Raw genomic sequence first — 18,492 nt, forward strand, 5'->3', positions numbered from 1 at the left:
AGCTGCGTCCAGTGAGCGGAGGCAGTGGAGAAGTGCCACGAAGTAGAAAGAAGTAAAAAGAATACGTGTTAAAACGTCAATGTTTCTGTTAGTGCTTAAGGCATGTCGTGTAATTATACCATAGTTAGTTCCAACACTTGCAGGGCTATAGGCTGTTGGTTCCAGAGCGGAAGGGAAAGGAGCCATAGCCTACACAGTGAAGAATGCTTAAACTGCGTAGGAGCAACTACACAAGGCTAAAACGCGTAATAGAACGATGGAGGCCGTTGCTGTCATGAAAAGACTATATTTAAAATCATGCAAGAAAGGAATTGCATTGCTCATAAAAAAGATCTTGCATGCTGTCATGAAAAGACTATATTTAAAATCATGCAAGAAAGGACTTGCATTGCTCATAAAAAAGATCTTGCAGCTGTGATGCTGGACAGAAAGCTTACAAGTACAGATCTGCTTAAATTCATCAAAACAACCAAAATCCACAGATTTTGTGGAGTGTTTATGCAGAATAATGGAGAATTGTGTTTGTGGATGTTTGTTGAAAGATACCGGACTACTTCTATAGGAGTTTATGACTGCTTCAAGAATTGGGCTGTTAATTCATCAATAACTACGTACAACAATATCCTGGACTTACACTATAGGACGGACCAAGCAGTAACAATCTAAGTCGAATTCGTGTAAGTCACGGTCCAATTTTTCATATAAATATGTGCAAATTATGTTGAACGGGGACCTGAGAGAAAAAAATGTAATTTATAAGAAAAATATATAATAAAACGTTCAACAACACAATAAATTACATTACAGTACAGTGAACCAAAGTTATTGTGACATAAAAGGCTTCATAAAATCGAACAACGTCGTCTGGTAAATAAAATCTGTTTTCTTCATGTGCAAACTTTTCTTGTAGCACACTAATAAAATTTTTATTCTCTGTTTTGTAGAATAAATGCGCATTTATTTGTAGTCTATTTCTGCTATAATTTGTAACCCTTTTTCTACTGAACTGAGATCTTCTGTCAAGTTTGCAACCGTCATTTGATCTTCTGATTCAATTGCATCTAAAAAATCAAGTTGTTTGTTTTGCCCTTTCTCGGGCTTTTCTATAAGCTCTTCGATTGTAGCTACCTATTGTGTGAATCCACGAGTTCTTGAATGTCATCACCATCCGCCTCTAAATTTAATTGTCTGGCGGGTTCGACTACCTCTTCAGTTGCAGTATCAGTTTGATCAGGATCTGGTGCTGATTAATCTTGGCTTTCAGTTGTGAAAAAATTGACACTTTCCTTTCTGGCATCTAAAACACTGAATTTCACGGCACCTAAAACACTGATTTCTTCCAAAGATCTTTTACAGAGAGCTTGTAGTTTTGTCTCATAGCTTCTTGTAGATACGCAAACGATCGTCTTATGCTTATCGTTTTAATGACTCCCTGGTTCACTGGTTGAAGCTAGCTGGCTGCACTGCAGCTTTCACAAGAGCGTCGAAGTTAATTAGAGTACTGAAGGATTACCTGGTCCATTGTCGATTGACAGCATCAATTTAAGTGAGATTTGTTTCAATTTCCAATAACGCTCGGCTTTAGATACGAACTGATGACCAAACCATTCCTCAAAAAGGGAAACTGTCACTCAATTTTTAATATTCGACTTCCATATCATGGGCAACTCAGCTTTAGATGTAGTTTTTTAAATCTCTTAGATTTTTTGAGAAATATGGTAAGAGAGATTTCAATTTACAATCACCAGCTGCATTCATGCCAACTGTCACTGGCACTGTCAATCTGTCTTTAGCGGCTCTAAAACCTGGAAAGGTTTTCTCTTCACTTACAATAAAAGTTCTTTTAGTCATCTTCTTCCAGAACAGGCCAGATTCATCTACGCTGAATACTGACTGGCTGGTACAGACACTTCATTTTGTCATTACATTGAGTTTTTCTGGATAGAGGGTTGGCGTCTCTTTATCAGCGTTTGCCGCCTCACCATTTCCTGCAATGATATACCAATTACAGCTACTTTTGAGTCGTTTAAGCCAACCATTACTAGCTTTAAACATTTCGTCTTTGGCTTAATGCCCAGGTTCTTCTTTCAATGTTTCAAAAATCCACTTAAGTTGAGAGCACACTGTGTTCTGACCAACAGGACAATATTTCACTCTTACTTATCACATCATAATTTTAACATTGTTTTCATCTGAGTGATAATACATGACATTTATGAATGATTTTTCCAAGGCCCTCGGGTGTCCAGCCGGAAGCGATCGTTGAAGTCCCTCGATATTTCGGCGAATAACCTTTCCGCCCTCATCAGGTGGTTCTGATGGAATGATCTGTCTGCTCATTGTCGGTGTGATATTTGTGTCCGTCAGTCGGGCTTCGATTCCCTGCGCCGATGGTCCGATTGTGGCTACCGACATTTCGATAGCGAGCTCCGACGTTTCGATTGCGGCCGCCGACAATCCGTTTGTGGGCGCTGACCCAGGTCTGCGCCGTCCCCGACGTCGCGCCGGGTGTTGGAAGATGCAGAATCCCGTGGAGTGTCCCTGGCGGACGTCATGGAAGGATCTTCTGTCGGCTTGAGGCGTGACTCCTTGATGGAGTCGCTGCAAAGAAGACCAATGCCACACGCGCCTAGGCCAGCGCAACAAATCGGCACTGGCAGAACACTGCCTGGAAACTGGACACAACCCGAAATACGAAGAGACCAAAATCTGGCCCCTATCAGCTTCTACTGGAACAGCATCTTCAAAGAGGCCATTGAAATTCGCGTAACGGACAATCTCATTAGCCGAGACACAGGTTTTCAACTCAGCAAGGCATGGAAACCATTAATTAGCTCCATCAATGAGTCACGCCTCAAGCGGACACAAGTTCATTCCACGACGGCCGCCGGGGACACTCCACGGGATTCTGCATCTTCCACCACCCGGCGCGACGTCGGGGACGGCGAGGACCAGGGTCGGCGCCCGCAAACTGATTGTCGGCGGCCGCAATCGAAGCGTCGGCGCTCGCAATCGGAATGTCGGGGACCTCAATCGGACCGTCGGAGCAGGGAATCGAAGCCCAGCTGACGGATAGAAATAACACCGACAATGAGTAGACAGCCTTTCCGCTACGGACATTTCGACGTCTACACAAAATGCGAATACAGAAAGAACACAGACAAATAACTACGTTGTCAGTATTTGCGATCTACTCCATCCCTTCCCTATTCTGAGCCCTCTCATGCTTGCCAACGCCCAAAACCGACTAGTCCAAGACATCCTCGACCTAAATGACGGCAATCAGAGGTCCTGTCATCTGACTAAAATCCTCCCCAAACCCACAACTGCGACCCAACCCCCATCCGATCCCAGTTCCTCAAATCAACCCAAGTGCGTGTCCACGAAGCAGCGGCGTGCAAAAAAGGACAGAAAGGACAGACACAAGAAGAGCAGGAATCCCCCAACCCCATCCCAAATCGCCATCTCTACCCCTGAGGAGCCTGTGGTTCCTAAACCACTGGCAGCACCTGCTGTCATCCTGGATGGGAACCAGGAAACCGCAGCCTTGGAAGGTATAACACTACAGTCTACTACTGCTATACCATAACCTTAAAGTAGGAGGCAGGTCGTGAAATATAACTATCTAGTTAAAACGATTATGGTATAAAGCAACAGAGCAGTGTTACCCTCCGAGAGGAATTTTGTTGTGTTGACCGAATTGTACCTAACGGGGGTAGCTTATCGGAAATGAAAGAATTGCGTAAATATTTGAACAGTAACAAACAAAATTTTTTTGCCTATCTGCACTGTTTAACGGATAAAGAAAACGGTCACCAGCCTAACTAGGCAAGAGAATGATTAAAATTCTTGTTTAAGAAATTAGGTATAAGTAACTTTAACGAATAATACAATCTATAATTTACCACACGCGAGTGCAATGAACTCTGACACCTGCCTATGTTAACGTTAAGGTTGGAACTAACAACTAGATCAGCACAAACTATTTGCAAAAATATAACAGATACCGAAACACACTATTACTTTCAAGGCTTATTCAAACTGAGTGGTCTTTATAACATTACTATTAATGTTCACTGCAGAATCATTAATTGGACATAAGTATTATTTTTCAAACACTTTCCTAGTTGACATAGAATTATAAATGTTGTTCACTGCAAAATTATGAGCTGGTAATAGGTTAAGTCTCTCTCAGTTAAATACTTTACTATTTAAAATGAAAGTTAATTGGAATTCACTAACAGGTTACTTCTCACTATCTTTTGAATAAAGAAATTATGGTTTTCATAAATAGTGGTCTTCCCGTTACTTGTTACCTAGCATTAGGACAATAGACAAACTGTGGATCCTGTTATGCTATTAATATGCACTTCCAGTACATAAGAGAGACAAACACTTAGCAATCATGAACATATTATTTTATACTACTGCAGTTTTCCACTTTTACTACAGTGAAACACAATGTTGACAAAATTACAAGATACTGACTCACCTTTTAGAATTTATTACAGGTAGCACTACGATCGTTAACTAAGCAAAACTTTATAAGCCTCAGTTTTAAGAGCTTTTAATCTTTAAAAGAAACTGCAAATTTTCTTTATTACCACAGTCTTCCACTTGCAAGTAAATGATTAAATAGGAAGCTTTGAAACTCCACAAAACTTTAAATTAGACTGTTTCCATCCCTGGGAGGCTTTCGCAAGACTACATTTACTACCTCCCACAATTTCATTAAATCTACGATAAATCTGAATACTCCCTTCTTGCCAAAGATCAAACAACATTATTTAATGTTCTGAGGCTTTAATTTTTTCCACAAACTAGGACACTCTGTAATCATAGTTTAAATGGAGAGGAACCTGAAAGGTGATGTGATAGGGAAAAATCAAGGTAGGTACATGAATTCAATTACAAGTTACCTTATATTTGAGCTCACTAACACATTCAATAAGCTGATCCTTCACTGTACATTATTATAGCATTCCATTACAGTGATTGCGCAATGTGATGGAAACTGCATGTTGGTAGGTGGATTTGCAGGCAGAATTGCTGGAATCTGTCCCTTCTTGGTGGCGATGATAGATACCAATTCCAGAATCGTTCCAGCTATTTATCCATCCATCCGAGGCATTGGACAGTGGCAGAAAAAGCCTCTTTCGGAACCAGCACCATATACCACTTTTACATGGCAGTGCCCAGTTTAGTAGCTCGTCCCCGACTAACTCATGGTTCCACCTTTTCTACCTAGGCCAGCCACAATTTGCGCGCGCTACACAGTTCCGTTCCCGAGGGGAACCACTACACCTTTTACATACAAACTAATTAAGAACCCTAAGTGAGGATCAGCAGTTTACATAACAGCAAACAAACATTTTAAATAAAACAGAACATTAGCACACATTGACATTTCTACCAAAAATTATTCACACAAAATTACAATTATATACAGTAAGTTTTGTTCCCTCCAAATGGGACAAATAATTTAAATGACAGATATACTACATTGCATAGAATCAAGCCACGACATCAAAGTTTTAAACAAAGAAAGGAGTATACAATTTTATGTTATTGATTCAGTCCAACAACATTTACAGAAGCTCAATGATGTAACATTAAATGAAACAAAAGCAAAATAAACCAGTAGAGTATTAGAGCTATGGTATTACAAAGGGAACAACGAAACCGGGGAGGATTCGAAGAGCTTTGTGCTGCTGAGGAAAATCCTTCGCCAGCCGAGACTTCCACCTACTCGTGGAGTGGATCCCATCCAGAACAGGTTTCAGGCTGTGGCCGATGCATCAGAGGAACCACACGAAACAACAACACAGAATCAGACTTCACACCGCCTCCCTCGTCACCACCAAGACAAGAAACAATAACATCGTTATTAGGGACCTCCCCAGATGGCTCTACGCCCAGGCGGTTAAAATAGACCTGACTGACTAGGGATTTGTTGTAAAAACCGTTAAGCAGATGGGCAAAATTGGGGCAGAGAGTAAAGTGGCCATTATTTCAAGTCACTCTGACAGACATACCCCAGAACAGGCGCGAGGTCAAGTCTGTTCTGGCAGAGCCGCTCCGCCGCAAGAACAAGGTGGTGCAATGCTTCAGGTCTCAGGGACTGTATCATATAGCCGCCCATTGCCAGATGCCCATGCGGTGCAGAAAATGCTCCGAACCCCACGACACCAGGACTTGCACAATGAAACACATGGACCCATAGATAAGGTGAACACTGTGTCGGAAGAACCACACGGCAGGGTACCAAGGTTGTGAGGTCCACAAAAACACACACAGAAGGTAAAGGGTGCGAAGGTAACTACCACACAGGAAAACAAGACACCACCATCCCATCAAACCGCTCAGAGAGACAAAACAGGACAACACACAGAAATAAAACTTGGTAAAAGCACGGCCTGACGCACCAAGGAGAACATATGCGGAAGTGGTTTCTCCACCAAAAAATCACGGAAACATCGAGAAATCGACGCAAGCCCAGTCACCACAACACCAGACACGCACACACAAGAACAACACTGGGAAAAACATAATGATGACCAGGTTCACCAAGACAGAGGAAGTTCTATGGAACTCCACACTTAGTCCACCCCCTCAGATCAGTCGTTAGGCATTATGGTCCAGAACATAAATCTCGTCATGGAAATGATGAAGGAATTCAGGGAGGCCCAGAGGCAGAACACTCAGATCCTCGTTGCCCTTCAGGCAGCAGTCCAGCAGTCGCTCCCCTCTGCGACTTCCCCAGTCGTTTCAAAGCCCTATCATGGTTACACGATCAAATATCGAAGGCCTGACAATGTGCTTCTTTAACGCAGACTTGTTAATCAAGAGGTCGAGTTCAGAGAACTCATGAAGGAGTTCTCCGTCGACATACGGATGATGGGGGAAACCCACTTAAAACCAGGAATAAAAGCGACAGTTCCGTAAAGACAGGCAATCACAAGGCGGAGGAGTGGCCATATACATAAAAAAGGGATTCCCCACCACCAGGTATTCTTACCGGCTACCGGTAAAATCGAAGCAGTGGCGGTGGAAGTAACCTCTGCCACCGGACCCCTGACAGTTGTCGCAATCTACCGACCCCCACAAGACGAGATAGACGAGGGAGACAGCTGCTCTAGGGCAAATTGAAGGCAAATTCGTAATAAGAGGCGACTTCAATGCCAAACAACCCGATTGGAACTCTAAAGTAACCTCCAGAGCAGGCACCAAATTGCAGCAACTAACGCGCAGCCATTACTTCGAAACATGGGGTCCGGTCGCGCCCACACATGTTCCAAAACATTGAGGTAGGCCTGACGTGTTAGACATAGCCTTCACTAGGAGGATCACGGGATTTGTGGCCGCAAGGACAATCAACAGAATGTCCTGCGACTACAACCCAGTCATTCTAGAGGTCCATGTGGAAGAGTGGGTAGCACTCCCACGGTATCAGACGTCTTACAAACGTAGAAACTGGGAGCGATACCGAGAAACTGTCGCCTCTGATATCGCTCGCGCCCCGTCCCCTACTGCCGAAACAGTAGAACAAGCGCTACGAGACTCAACAGGAACCATCTTGCAGACAGCGTAAGATGCACTCCCCCACAAAGAAACGGCCCGCCGCCGGAAGTACAACTCCCGCAACATTTGCTAGCCCAAATGCGACACAAGAACAGAGTGGCAAAAGAGTGGAAGATCACCAGAAATCAGGCCACCAGGAGGCTGCTCAATCGTCTACAGAGATAGCTGAAGATAGCACTTAATGAGCACAGAAACCAGCAACGGCAAAACCGTCTCATAGCCCTCAAAGTAGACGATCACACACTATGGCTAGTAAGTAAGCAGTTAGGATGCTGAGGTAGACGCAGAGGATGAACCCCCACTTTTCGCCCCCGAAGACGTGGCAAAAGTAAAAAAGGTTCCTCCTTACAAAATACGCGTCAGGAGACGACAGTGACACCAACCAGCTCCTTAAAAACCTTCCGCTGCAGAGTGAAAATTTTATCCTCCACACAGTCCCAATCTCTCTTCATGCAATTTACATATTTTTTTCGGGCCCTGAAGAGAGACATTCACGGCCATTGATTTGATTTGGACAAAGAGGTGCACGCGTGGGTACGGTTATGCTTCTGTAGGCAAATGCACTGACAGTTTGCTCACACTTTTTTGCATTTGTATCATTTTCATCTGATTTCCTTTCATGCTAGCGCCATTAAAAGCAAAACAATCCGGAGGCTTTAATATGAAAACCGCTGAAGGGATCATAATACACTCCTGGAAATTGAAATAAGAACACCGTGAATTCATTGTCCCAGGAAGGGGAAACTTTATTGACACATTCCTGGGGTCAGATACATCACATGATCACACTGACAGAACCACAGGCACATAGACACAGGCAACAGAGCATGCACAATGTCGGCACTAGTACAGTGTATATCCACCTTTCGCAGCAGTGCAGGCTGCTATTCTCCCATGGAGACGATCGTAGAGATGCTGGATGTAGTCCTGTGGAACGGCTTGCCATGCCATTTCCACCTGGCGCCTCAGTTGGACCAGCGTTCGTGCTGGACGTGCAGGCCGCGTGAGACGACGCTTCATCCAGTACCAAACATGCTCAATGGGGGACAGATCCGGAGATCTTGCTGGCCAGGGTAGTTGACTTACACCTTCTAGAGCACGTTGGGTGGCACGGGATACATGCGGACGTGCATTGTCCTGTTGGAACAGCAAGTTCCCTTGCCGGTCTAGGAATGGTAGAACGATGGGTTCGATGACGGTTTGGATGTACCGTGCACTATTCAGTGTCCCCTCGACGATCACCAGTGGTGTACGGCCAGTGTAGGAGATCGCTCCCCACACCATGATGCCGGGTGTTGGCCCTGTGTGCCTCGGTCGTATGCAGTCCTGATTGTGACGCTCACCTGCACGGCGCCAAACACGCATACGACCATCATTGGCACCAAGGCAGAAGCGACTCTCATCGCTGAAGACGACACGTCCCCATTCGTCCCTCCATTCACGCCTGTCGCGACACCACTGGAGGCGGGCTGCACGATGTTGGGGCGTGAGCGGAAGACGGCCTAACGGTGTGCGGGACCGTAGCCCAGCTTCATGGAGACGGTTGCGAATGGTCCTCGCCGATACCCCAGGAGCAACAGTGTCCCTAATTTGCTGGGAAGTGGCGGTGCGGTCCCCTACGGCACTGCGTAGGATCCAACGGTCTTGGCGTGCATCCGTGCGTCGCTGCGGTCCGGTCCCAGGTCGACGGGCACGAGCACCTTCCGCCGACCACTGGCGACAACATCGATGTACTGTGGAGACCTCACGCCCCACGTGTTGAGCAATTCGGCGGTACGTCCACCCGGCCTCCCGCATGCCCACTATACGCCCTCGCTCAAAGTCCGTCAACTGCACATACGGTTCACGTCCACGCTGTCGCGGCATGCTACCAGTGTTAAAGACTGCGATGGAGCTCCGTATGCCACGGCAAACTGGCTGACACTGACGGCGGCGGTGCACAAATGCTGCGCAGCTAGCGCCATTCGACGGCCAACACCGCGGTTCCTGGTGTGTCCGCTGTGCCGTGCGTGTGATCATTGCTTGTACAGCCCTCTCGCAGTGTCCGGAGCAAGTATGGTGGGTCTGACACACCAGTGTCAATGTGTTCTTTTTTCCATTTCCAGGAGTTTATAATGTCACTGCCCACGGAAGTAGCTGCGGTCCCTGTGAGCGAGCTGAGGTCTCGCTGGAGCTTACCCACATGACGGCAGAGCGAATATGTGCACACTTCGAAGTTCCATTGCACACAGTAGTGCTGAAAACGGAGAAATGATTGCTTGAAAAGAAAGGCAGAGGGGGTAGTGGATGTGGGTTTAATTGCAGCGGAAAGAGTACAAGGAATGGAAATCCGTGAAAGAATGGCACACGTGTACGATGTGCACTGCATGATCATTGCAAGGGTCAAGGGGAGGCACAAGCAATTTAAGATACAACGAGTGTTGTGGGCATAAAATATGCCCTCTTGTTAATGGAAAATACAGTAGAACCCCTCTAATCCGACCTTGGATGGTCCGTCACTCTGGTTAGTGCGACCATGCTCAGGTTCGCGAGCCTGTGCCGACTTGTCACTGACTGGACGCCTGTCGGGCCATTGTTGCGGTGTCTATCGTTGTGCATATTGCTGTGCTCTACGTTATTGTGCAATTTTATCCTTTGTTTGGATTAAAAAACGTCGTTGTTTGCTTTATTCCGTGTTCTCTACAATACATATTACTGTAGATTCATTGTGTGTACAGGTGTCTGTTTCTCAACATGTCTGGATTCAAACGTAAACACGTAACTCTTTCACTAAATGAAAAATTAGCAGTACTACAAAGACTGGACAAAGGAGAATCGCTCCAAAAATTTGCAAAGGAACTGAATGTAGCTGTTACGACAATAAAGATTGGAGGAAGAATCGGAAAGACATTGAATCCTATACAGTTACGATTGATGGTGAAAAGACTCTGAAGAATCGCTAAACATTAAAAAAGCCTAAACTCGAACTGCTTGATAACGCATTGTGTATGTAGTTTTGTCAAGAAAGAAGGAAAGGAACGCCAATATCCAGGCCAATTCTCCAAGAAAAAGCGATAGTCTTGCACAAAAAACTGGAAGCCGAAAGTAAATTTGCTGCCAGTGAAGGCTCGATTGATCATTGGAAAACCCGTCATGGTGTCCGATTTGTTTCTATTTCCGGTGAAAAGCTATCTGCCGATGCCGCAGCTGCTAAGGAGTTTTCTGTTACGTTTCAAGAAATTATAGAAGAAAATGAACTTTTACCCTGCCAAGTGTATAACATCGACGGGAACTTAAAAATGTTGCCAACAAAAGCGCTCGCAGCTTCAAATGAATCTGTGGTAGGCACGAAACTTAGAATAACAGTCATTCCTCGTAGCAACTCAGATGGTACCCACAATCTCCACTTGTTCGTCATTGTCAAATCCAAGAAGCCAAGGGCATTTAAAAATATAAACTTCCTTGCCGGTTTATTACCACAATCAAAAATCTGTTTGGTTGGACTGCAATCTAAAGACTTGAAGCAAAAAAATCTGCCTGTTCGTGCTCTACTGCTGACTGCTGTTGGGTAACGCACCATCACATACATCTGAGGAAGATTTGGTGAAAGGGGACATAAAAGCTCTCTTTCTGCCTCCTAATGTTACCTCACTCATCAAACCAATGGATCACGGCGTTATCGAATGGTTAAAAAGGTGATATCGCAGAAAGTGTATCAGTTCAATCCTGGAAAAATCTGAAGGAGGTCATAACTTATTTGAGGCAACGAAATACCTGAACATCAAAGATGCTATCTACACAATAGCTGCTGCATGGGATGAACTGAAACCTGACACACTGCGGAAATCGTGGCGTAAGCTTTGGCCACAAGTTATGACTGAAAATGAGCATACCAAAGATGAGCAAAGCAACGACGCCCTGGAAATCGTTAATGATCTACAAACTCTGGAGCCGAACGTCCCTGCGAATGAAGTTGAAGAGTGGACCAACGAATGTGACAAAGACTGACACTTTTGAAGAGCTCAATGACGACCAGATTGTTGCCGCTGTTAGCCAGGAAACTGTGAATGAGGACTCGGACGGCGTAGACGAACCCCCCACTCGGATTTCACACAACGATGCAAAAAACGCTTTTGATCTCGCCCTTCAGTACGTCGAGCAGAATCCAACTCCAATGGATGTTTTGTGGATAAAAAAATGGAGGGACACTGCAGATAAATCTAGAATATCATCTGCTAAACAAAAATGTATCACCGACTTTTTTTACAAGTAATTTGTTTTCATTTTTACTGTAAAAACAATGCATACAGTATAACATTTCTTAGTTTATACATACAGTAGTTTATTTCTTTGTAAACAATTTCTTTTTTATATACTGTGCTATAAACATTTCTTAGTTTACAGTATATATCGTTAATACGTTATTAAGTACAGTACAGTACTGTAATTTGTTTGTCTTTTTCCTTCTAAAACCAATACATATTATAGTGTGTGTAGACGTTTTTTAGTTAATGAATTGTTTAACACTATGTAAAAAACGTCTTTGTATATTACTGTAGCCATCTTTTAGTTATTAAATCGTTTAATTTTTTGTACTAAATGTCTTTTTATATTTTTTGCAATAAATATTAGATTTTTCGGATAATCCGACCTTTTTTTCATTCCGACCATGGTCCCGGTCCCGAAGGTGACGGATTAGAGGGGTTCTACTGTACTACAACCTTAATTTTTTTTTCGGAGGCATGCTGCTCTACTCTGTGGTTAAATGTTGATAATATCTCCTCAGGTAAAATATCCCAAAGATACAGCTCTTCTGTTGGGATCTCTGACTGGAGACTACTGTATACCTTTATATACAACCACATGACTATAACTACACGGCCACTCTGCAATTCATGCTTAAGTGCCTGGCATCGGTTTCATCGAACCAACTCCAAGCTGTTCCGCTACCATTCCACTATCGAACAATGCGCGGGAAAAGGAACACTTAAATCTCTCCATGTGAACTCTGATTTCTCTCATTTCATTTACATGATCATTTCTCCCTACGTAGGTGGGGGCAAACAAAATATTTTGGCATTCGTAGAAGGAAGTTAGTGATTGAAATTTTCTTGAAATATTTCGCCGCAAAGGAAAAGACCATTGTTTTAATGTTTACCGCCCCAACTCACGTAAAATATCCGTGGCACTCTCTCCCCATTTCGCGTTAATGTAAAACGAGCATGGGATGTTAGATCCACTAATCGTATAGCTACATTAGAAACCTTAAAAAGGGAAAAGGCTGTTCCGAAGCTAGATACAGTGGTAATTAGTGAAGTGCAGGAAGAACAGGACCTCCGGTAAAGTGAGTACAAGATTATCAGCACAATATCAGATAGGGATAATGCTGGAGTAAGTCTAATGATGGATAAGGGAGTAGAAACGCGGGTAAGATGCTATGAATGGAATAACGAATACATTGTCGTAGCCACGATAGACACAAAACCAACAGCCGCCACAGCAGTACAAGTTTATATGCCAACTAGTTCCGCAGATGATGGAGAGATTGACAGAATGTATGATGAGATAAAAGGAATTATTCAGGTGGTTACAGGAGATGCCAGCTTAATTTTGGTGTGTGACAGAAATTCGATGGTAGGAAAATGAAGGGATGGAAAATAATAGCAGAACATGGACTGGAGAAAGGAAAGAAAGATGAAACCAACTGGTACAATTTTGTACAGAGCACAATTGAATCATGGCCAGTACTTCATCTAAGAATCATGTAAGAAAGCTATGTACGTGGAGCCGCAGGGACAGTAGAAGGTTTCGTGTTTAATATATAATGATAAGACAGAGGTTTTGAAACCAGTTTTAAACCGTAATATATTCCAGGGTAATATGTCGACTCTGACAATAATTCATTGGTTCTGAACTGCAGACTAAAACCGGAGAAATTGCGAAAACCCAGGAAATTAAAGAGATGAGGCACGGATAAATTGAAGCAACCAGAGGTTGTTGGTAGTTTTACAGGAAGCATTAAACATTACTTGACTGAACTGCAGAGAAGAATACAACAGAAAACGATTGGAAGTGTTTGAGGTTTTAATAGTAAAGGCAGCAGAGGATCACGCATATAAAAACATAAGACCTACTAGAATCATTGAATAACTGGGAGGATACTGAACTTAACTGACGAAAGGAGAAAATATAAAAATGCAGCAAATGAAATAAATGAAGTAATCGAAAGGGAATAAAGAGGTCTAAAAAACGAGACTCACAGAAAGTGGAAACGTTTAATCCTAGCAATAGCAACATATTTTCCATTGCTAAGAGGGGGTACTTTCTGCCCGCAAGAAAAGTCGTTAACTGTTGTTAGCTTTTGTTACTAAGGTGCTCTCTAAATAGGTACTGATGTATGGGTACGGTCCGAAATCTGAAAATATCTTTTAGCACAACCTGAGCAATACCACTGCATTTTCTGTTATGAGTACACAAAGAGGACAGGTAGTTTATGACCACCATAAAAAATTAAAAAGAAATATAGATTTAGTTGATTGCCGTTGACTTTCATTCACAACAGTCTTTGTAAATACATATAGACGAATAAGAAGGGCCCTGAGCTTCAAAATATGAGTATTAAATTTGTCCCAAAAAGTCACATTTACTACTAAGACTTTAATTTTTGGGTTACGTTTAACTGAAAAATTTAAAACAATTATAGAATCTAGTACAAAAATTATTAAAAACAATAAACAATACTTTCATAATTTTAGAATATAAAGTACATGACTAGATTACAATATTCTCAAAATGTGGGCATGAAGTATCCCCTTCCCCCCTTGCTATTGCGAGGGTTAAGCGAGAAGGAGTAGAGGATAAATGCAAGGCTGTAGAAGCATACAAAACTTGAGAAAAGAGATGTGCTGCCTGTACAAAAATTGAAAGGGCCTTTGGAGAAAAGAGGGTCAGGTGTAAGAACATCAAGAACTTAGATAGCAAGTCAGTGTTGTGCAAAGAAGGGGAAGGTGAAAGGTGGGAGGAATATATATATATATATATATATATAGGGCCTCCAGAAGGGAAATGACCTTCATGATGATATTTTAAAAAGGGAAGATGAAGATGAGATGGGAGATGCGATACTGCAAGATGAATTTCATAGAACACTGAAAGACTCTAGCGGAGACAAGGCCCTTGGAGTACATGAGGTTTCCTCAGAATTATTGAAATTTTTTGGTGAGCCATCCATGAGAAAATTATTATATCTGGTAAGCAATCCATGTGGCACATACGAAATACCCTCTGAATTCAGGAAGAATGTAATAATTCAGGAAGAATGTAATAATTCGAATTCCAAAGCAGGTAGATGTCGATAAGTGCGAATACTACCGGAACATAAGTGATGCTGGTTGCAAAATGTTGACACGAATTATTTACAGAAGAAAAATAGGTAGTGGCTGACCTTGAGGAAGATTAGTTTGGGTTTAGGGGAAATGTAAAAATGCGCTTGGCAATACTGACCCAACGATTTATCCTAGAAAATAGATTGAGGAAACGGAAACTTATATTTACATTATTTGCAGATCTAGAGAAAGGTTTGGACAGTGTTGATTGGATTACACTTACTGAAATTTTAAAGCTAGCAGGAATAAAATACAGTGCCCGAAAGGTTATCTGCAAATTGTGCAGAAAGAAGACTGCAGGTATAAGAGCCGAAAGAAAGGAATTGGGAAAGGAGTAAGACAGAGTTGTAGCCCATCCCCGACGTTATTCAATCCGTACGCTGAGCAAGCTGTGAATGTGACCAAACGAGAAATCTGGAAAGGGATTTAAAATTCAAGAAGAAGAAATAAGAACTTTACTATTTAATGATAACATTGTAATTCTGTCAGTGACTGTTAAGGACTTGGAACAGAATTTGAACGGTGTGGATAGTGTGTTGAAAGAAGATTGTAAGATGAATAAAAATATTGTAATGGAACGTAGAAGAAGTATAACGCTGAGGGAATTAGATTAGGAAATGAGATACTGAAACTAGTACATGAGTTCTGTTATTTCATCTACATCTACACAGATACTCCGCAAACCACCATACGGAGCGTAGCGGATGGCACCATGTACTACCACTAGCCATTTCCTCCTCTGTTCCACGTGTAAATAGAGCGAGAGAAAAACGACTGTCTGTGTGCTTCTGTATGAGCACTAATTTCTCATACCTTATCTTTTTCATTCTTACACGCAATGCATGTTGCAGTAGAATCGTTTGGCAGTCAGCTTCCAACGCCGGTTCTCTAAATTTTCTCAATAGTGTTCCTCGAAGAGAACATCGCCTTCCCTGCAGGGTTTCCCATTTGAGTTCCCGAAGCATCTCTGTAACATTTACGTCGTGTTCGAACCTCTGGTAACAAATCTAGCAGCCCACTACTGATTTGCTTCGATGTCTTCCTTCATTCGACCTGGTACAGATCGCAAACACTCGAGCAGTACTCAAGAATGGCTTACCCTAGCGTCCTATATGCAGTCTTCTTTATAGATGAACTAAGCTTTCCTAAAATTCTCCCAATAAAAAGACGTTGTCAATGCGCCTTCCCTACCACAGTTCTTACATTATCTTTCCATTTCATATCGCAACGTTACGCCCATATATTTAAGCGACTTGACTGTCTGAAACAGCATGCTACTAATGCTATATCCGAACATTACAGGTTTGTTCTTCCTGCCCATCCGTATTAACTTACATTTAAAGCTAGATGCCTTTCATCACACCAAATACAAATTTTGTCTAAGTCGTCTTGTATCTTCCTACAGTCACTCACCTTCGACACCTTACCGTACACCACAGCATTATCAGCAAACAACCGCAGACTGCTACCTGTCCACCAAATAATTTATGTATATAAACAAGAGGGGTCCTATCGCACTCCCTTGGGACACTCGCAGCAATATCCTTGTCTCTGACGAACACTCGCCGTCGAGGACAACATACTGGGTTCTATTAATTAAGAAGTCTTCGAGCTACTCGCCTACTCCATATGATGGTACCTTCGTTAACAGCCTACAATGAGGTCCCGTGTCAAATGCTTTCCGGAAATCTAGAAATATGGAATCAGCCCGTTGCGCTTCATCCATAGTTCGCAGAACATCATCAGAGAAAAGAGTAAGCTGACTTTCGCACAAGTGATGCTTTCTAAAACCATGCTGATTCACGAACATAAGCTTCTCAGACTCAAGAAAATTTGTTATATTCGAACTGAGAACGTTTTCAAGGATTACGCAGCAAACCGAAGTTAGGGATATTGGTCCGTTCTTTTACCATTGTTGTATAAAGGAGTCACCTGCGCTTTTTTCCAGGCGCTTGGAACTTTTTACTGGGCGAGAGATTCACTTAAATGTAAGACAGGTAAGAGGCCTATGATGTGTTGGCAGAAGAGCCAACACCGTGTAGCTAGAGGAGGCCGAAATGCACGCGTTTAAGCTCACGCAAACTGGCGTGAGGTCTGGAACAGGACAATGTAATTAATGTAGCCAATAAGGTACGTTGCTGCTGGAATATTTAACTTTAATCCATAATTGGTGTACATCGCTCGTGACGGTACATGTTTTACAATCTCAATATAAACTGGTAATGGCGCCTTGCTATGACGTAGCTGAAGGCTATGCTAACTATCGTCTCGGTAAATGAGAGCGTATTTGTCAGTGTAGCATCGCTGGCAAAGTCTTCTGTACAACTGGGGCGAGTGCTAGGACGTCTCTCTAGACCTGCCGGGTGGCGGCGCTCGGTCTGCAATCACTGACAGTGGCGACACGCGGGTCCGACGTATACTAGCGGACCGCGGCCGATTTAAAGGCTACCACCTAGCAAGTGTGGTGTCTGGCGGTGACACCACAGCCTATTCCGCAGGGTACTCTTTGTAAAACTGTGATTCCCACTGGATCTAGTGATTTATCTGCCTTCCAGTGTTTCAGTTGTTTCTGTACGCCACGGATGTTTATTACTACATCGTTCATACCATATCGTCCATGACGGTATGTTTGTACGATTCTCCCTCGTGAACGAATTCTTGAATGGGAAATTTAAAACTTCGGCTTTCGTTTTATCACACAAGATTGGTCAACAAGGGACTGAAGGGAATCATATACTCGCTTAGAGATTTTACATATGATCAGAATTTTCTCTTGTTCCCTGCCAGATCTTTTGCTAAGGTATGACGGTGGTAGTTGTACGCTTCGCCTATAGATCTTTTCACAGACGCACAAAGCTCTACTAACCTTTGCTTGTCGTTATTTATGCGACCTCTTTTGAACCGCGAGTGCAACACCCTCTGCTTCCTCAGCAACTTCCGAATTTCGTTATTAAACCATGGTGGGTATTTTCCATCCTTTATCCATTTACTAAACACATAACTCTCCAGACCAAGATTTACAATCTGTTTAAAGTTTACCCATAATTCCCCTACGTCCATCTTACTGGAACTATATGATGTCAATTCACTGTGTAAGTGATATGCCAACAACTGCTTATCTGGTCTATCTAGCAGAAACACTCTCCTAGCCCTCTTGACTGATTTATTAACTTCCGTAAACATAGGTTTTATAATGATGTATTGATCGCTAATCCTCGTTTCTATACTGACACTATGTATAAGGTCCGGCATATTTGTAGCTAAAAGGTGCAAGATATTTCCATTGCGTATGGACTGCCGAGCTAGCTGCTCAAGAGAGTTTTCAGGAAACGTGTCCAACAGTATTTCTCACGACAGTCTATCTGCACCCTCTGCAGTGAATCCATGGCCATCCGAGTCTGCAATCGGTAGGCTAATGTCGCGTCCAACTGGTATTGCATGGTATGGGTATTTACGCGCTATTGACCGTAGACTATCTTTATATGACTCTAGAACTGCCACAGCGGAATCAGGTGGCATCCGACAATTTACTTGTTTCACCCACGCC

The sequence above is a fragment of the Schistocerca cancellata genome, chromosome 8 (assembly GCF_023864275.1).
Source record: "Schistocerca cancellata isolate TAMUIC-IGC-003103 chromosome 8, iqSchCanc2.1, whole genome shotgun sequence".
Taxonomy (NCBI): domain Eukaryota; kingdom Metazoa; phylum Arthropoda; class Insecta; order Orthoptera; family Acrididae; genus Schistocerca; species Schistocerca cancellata.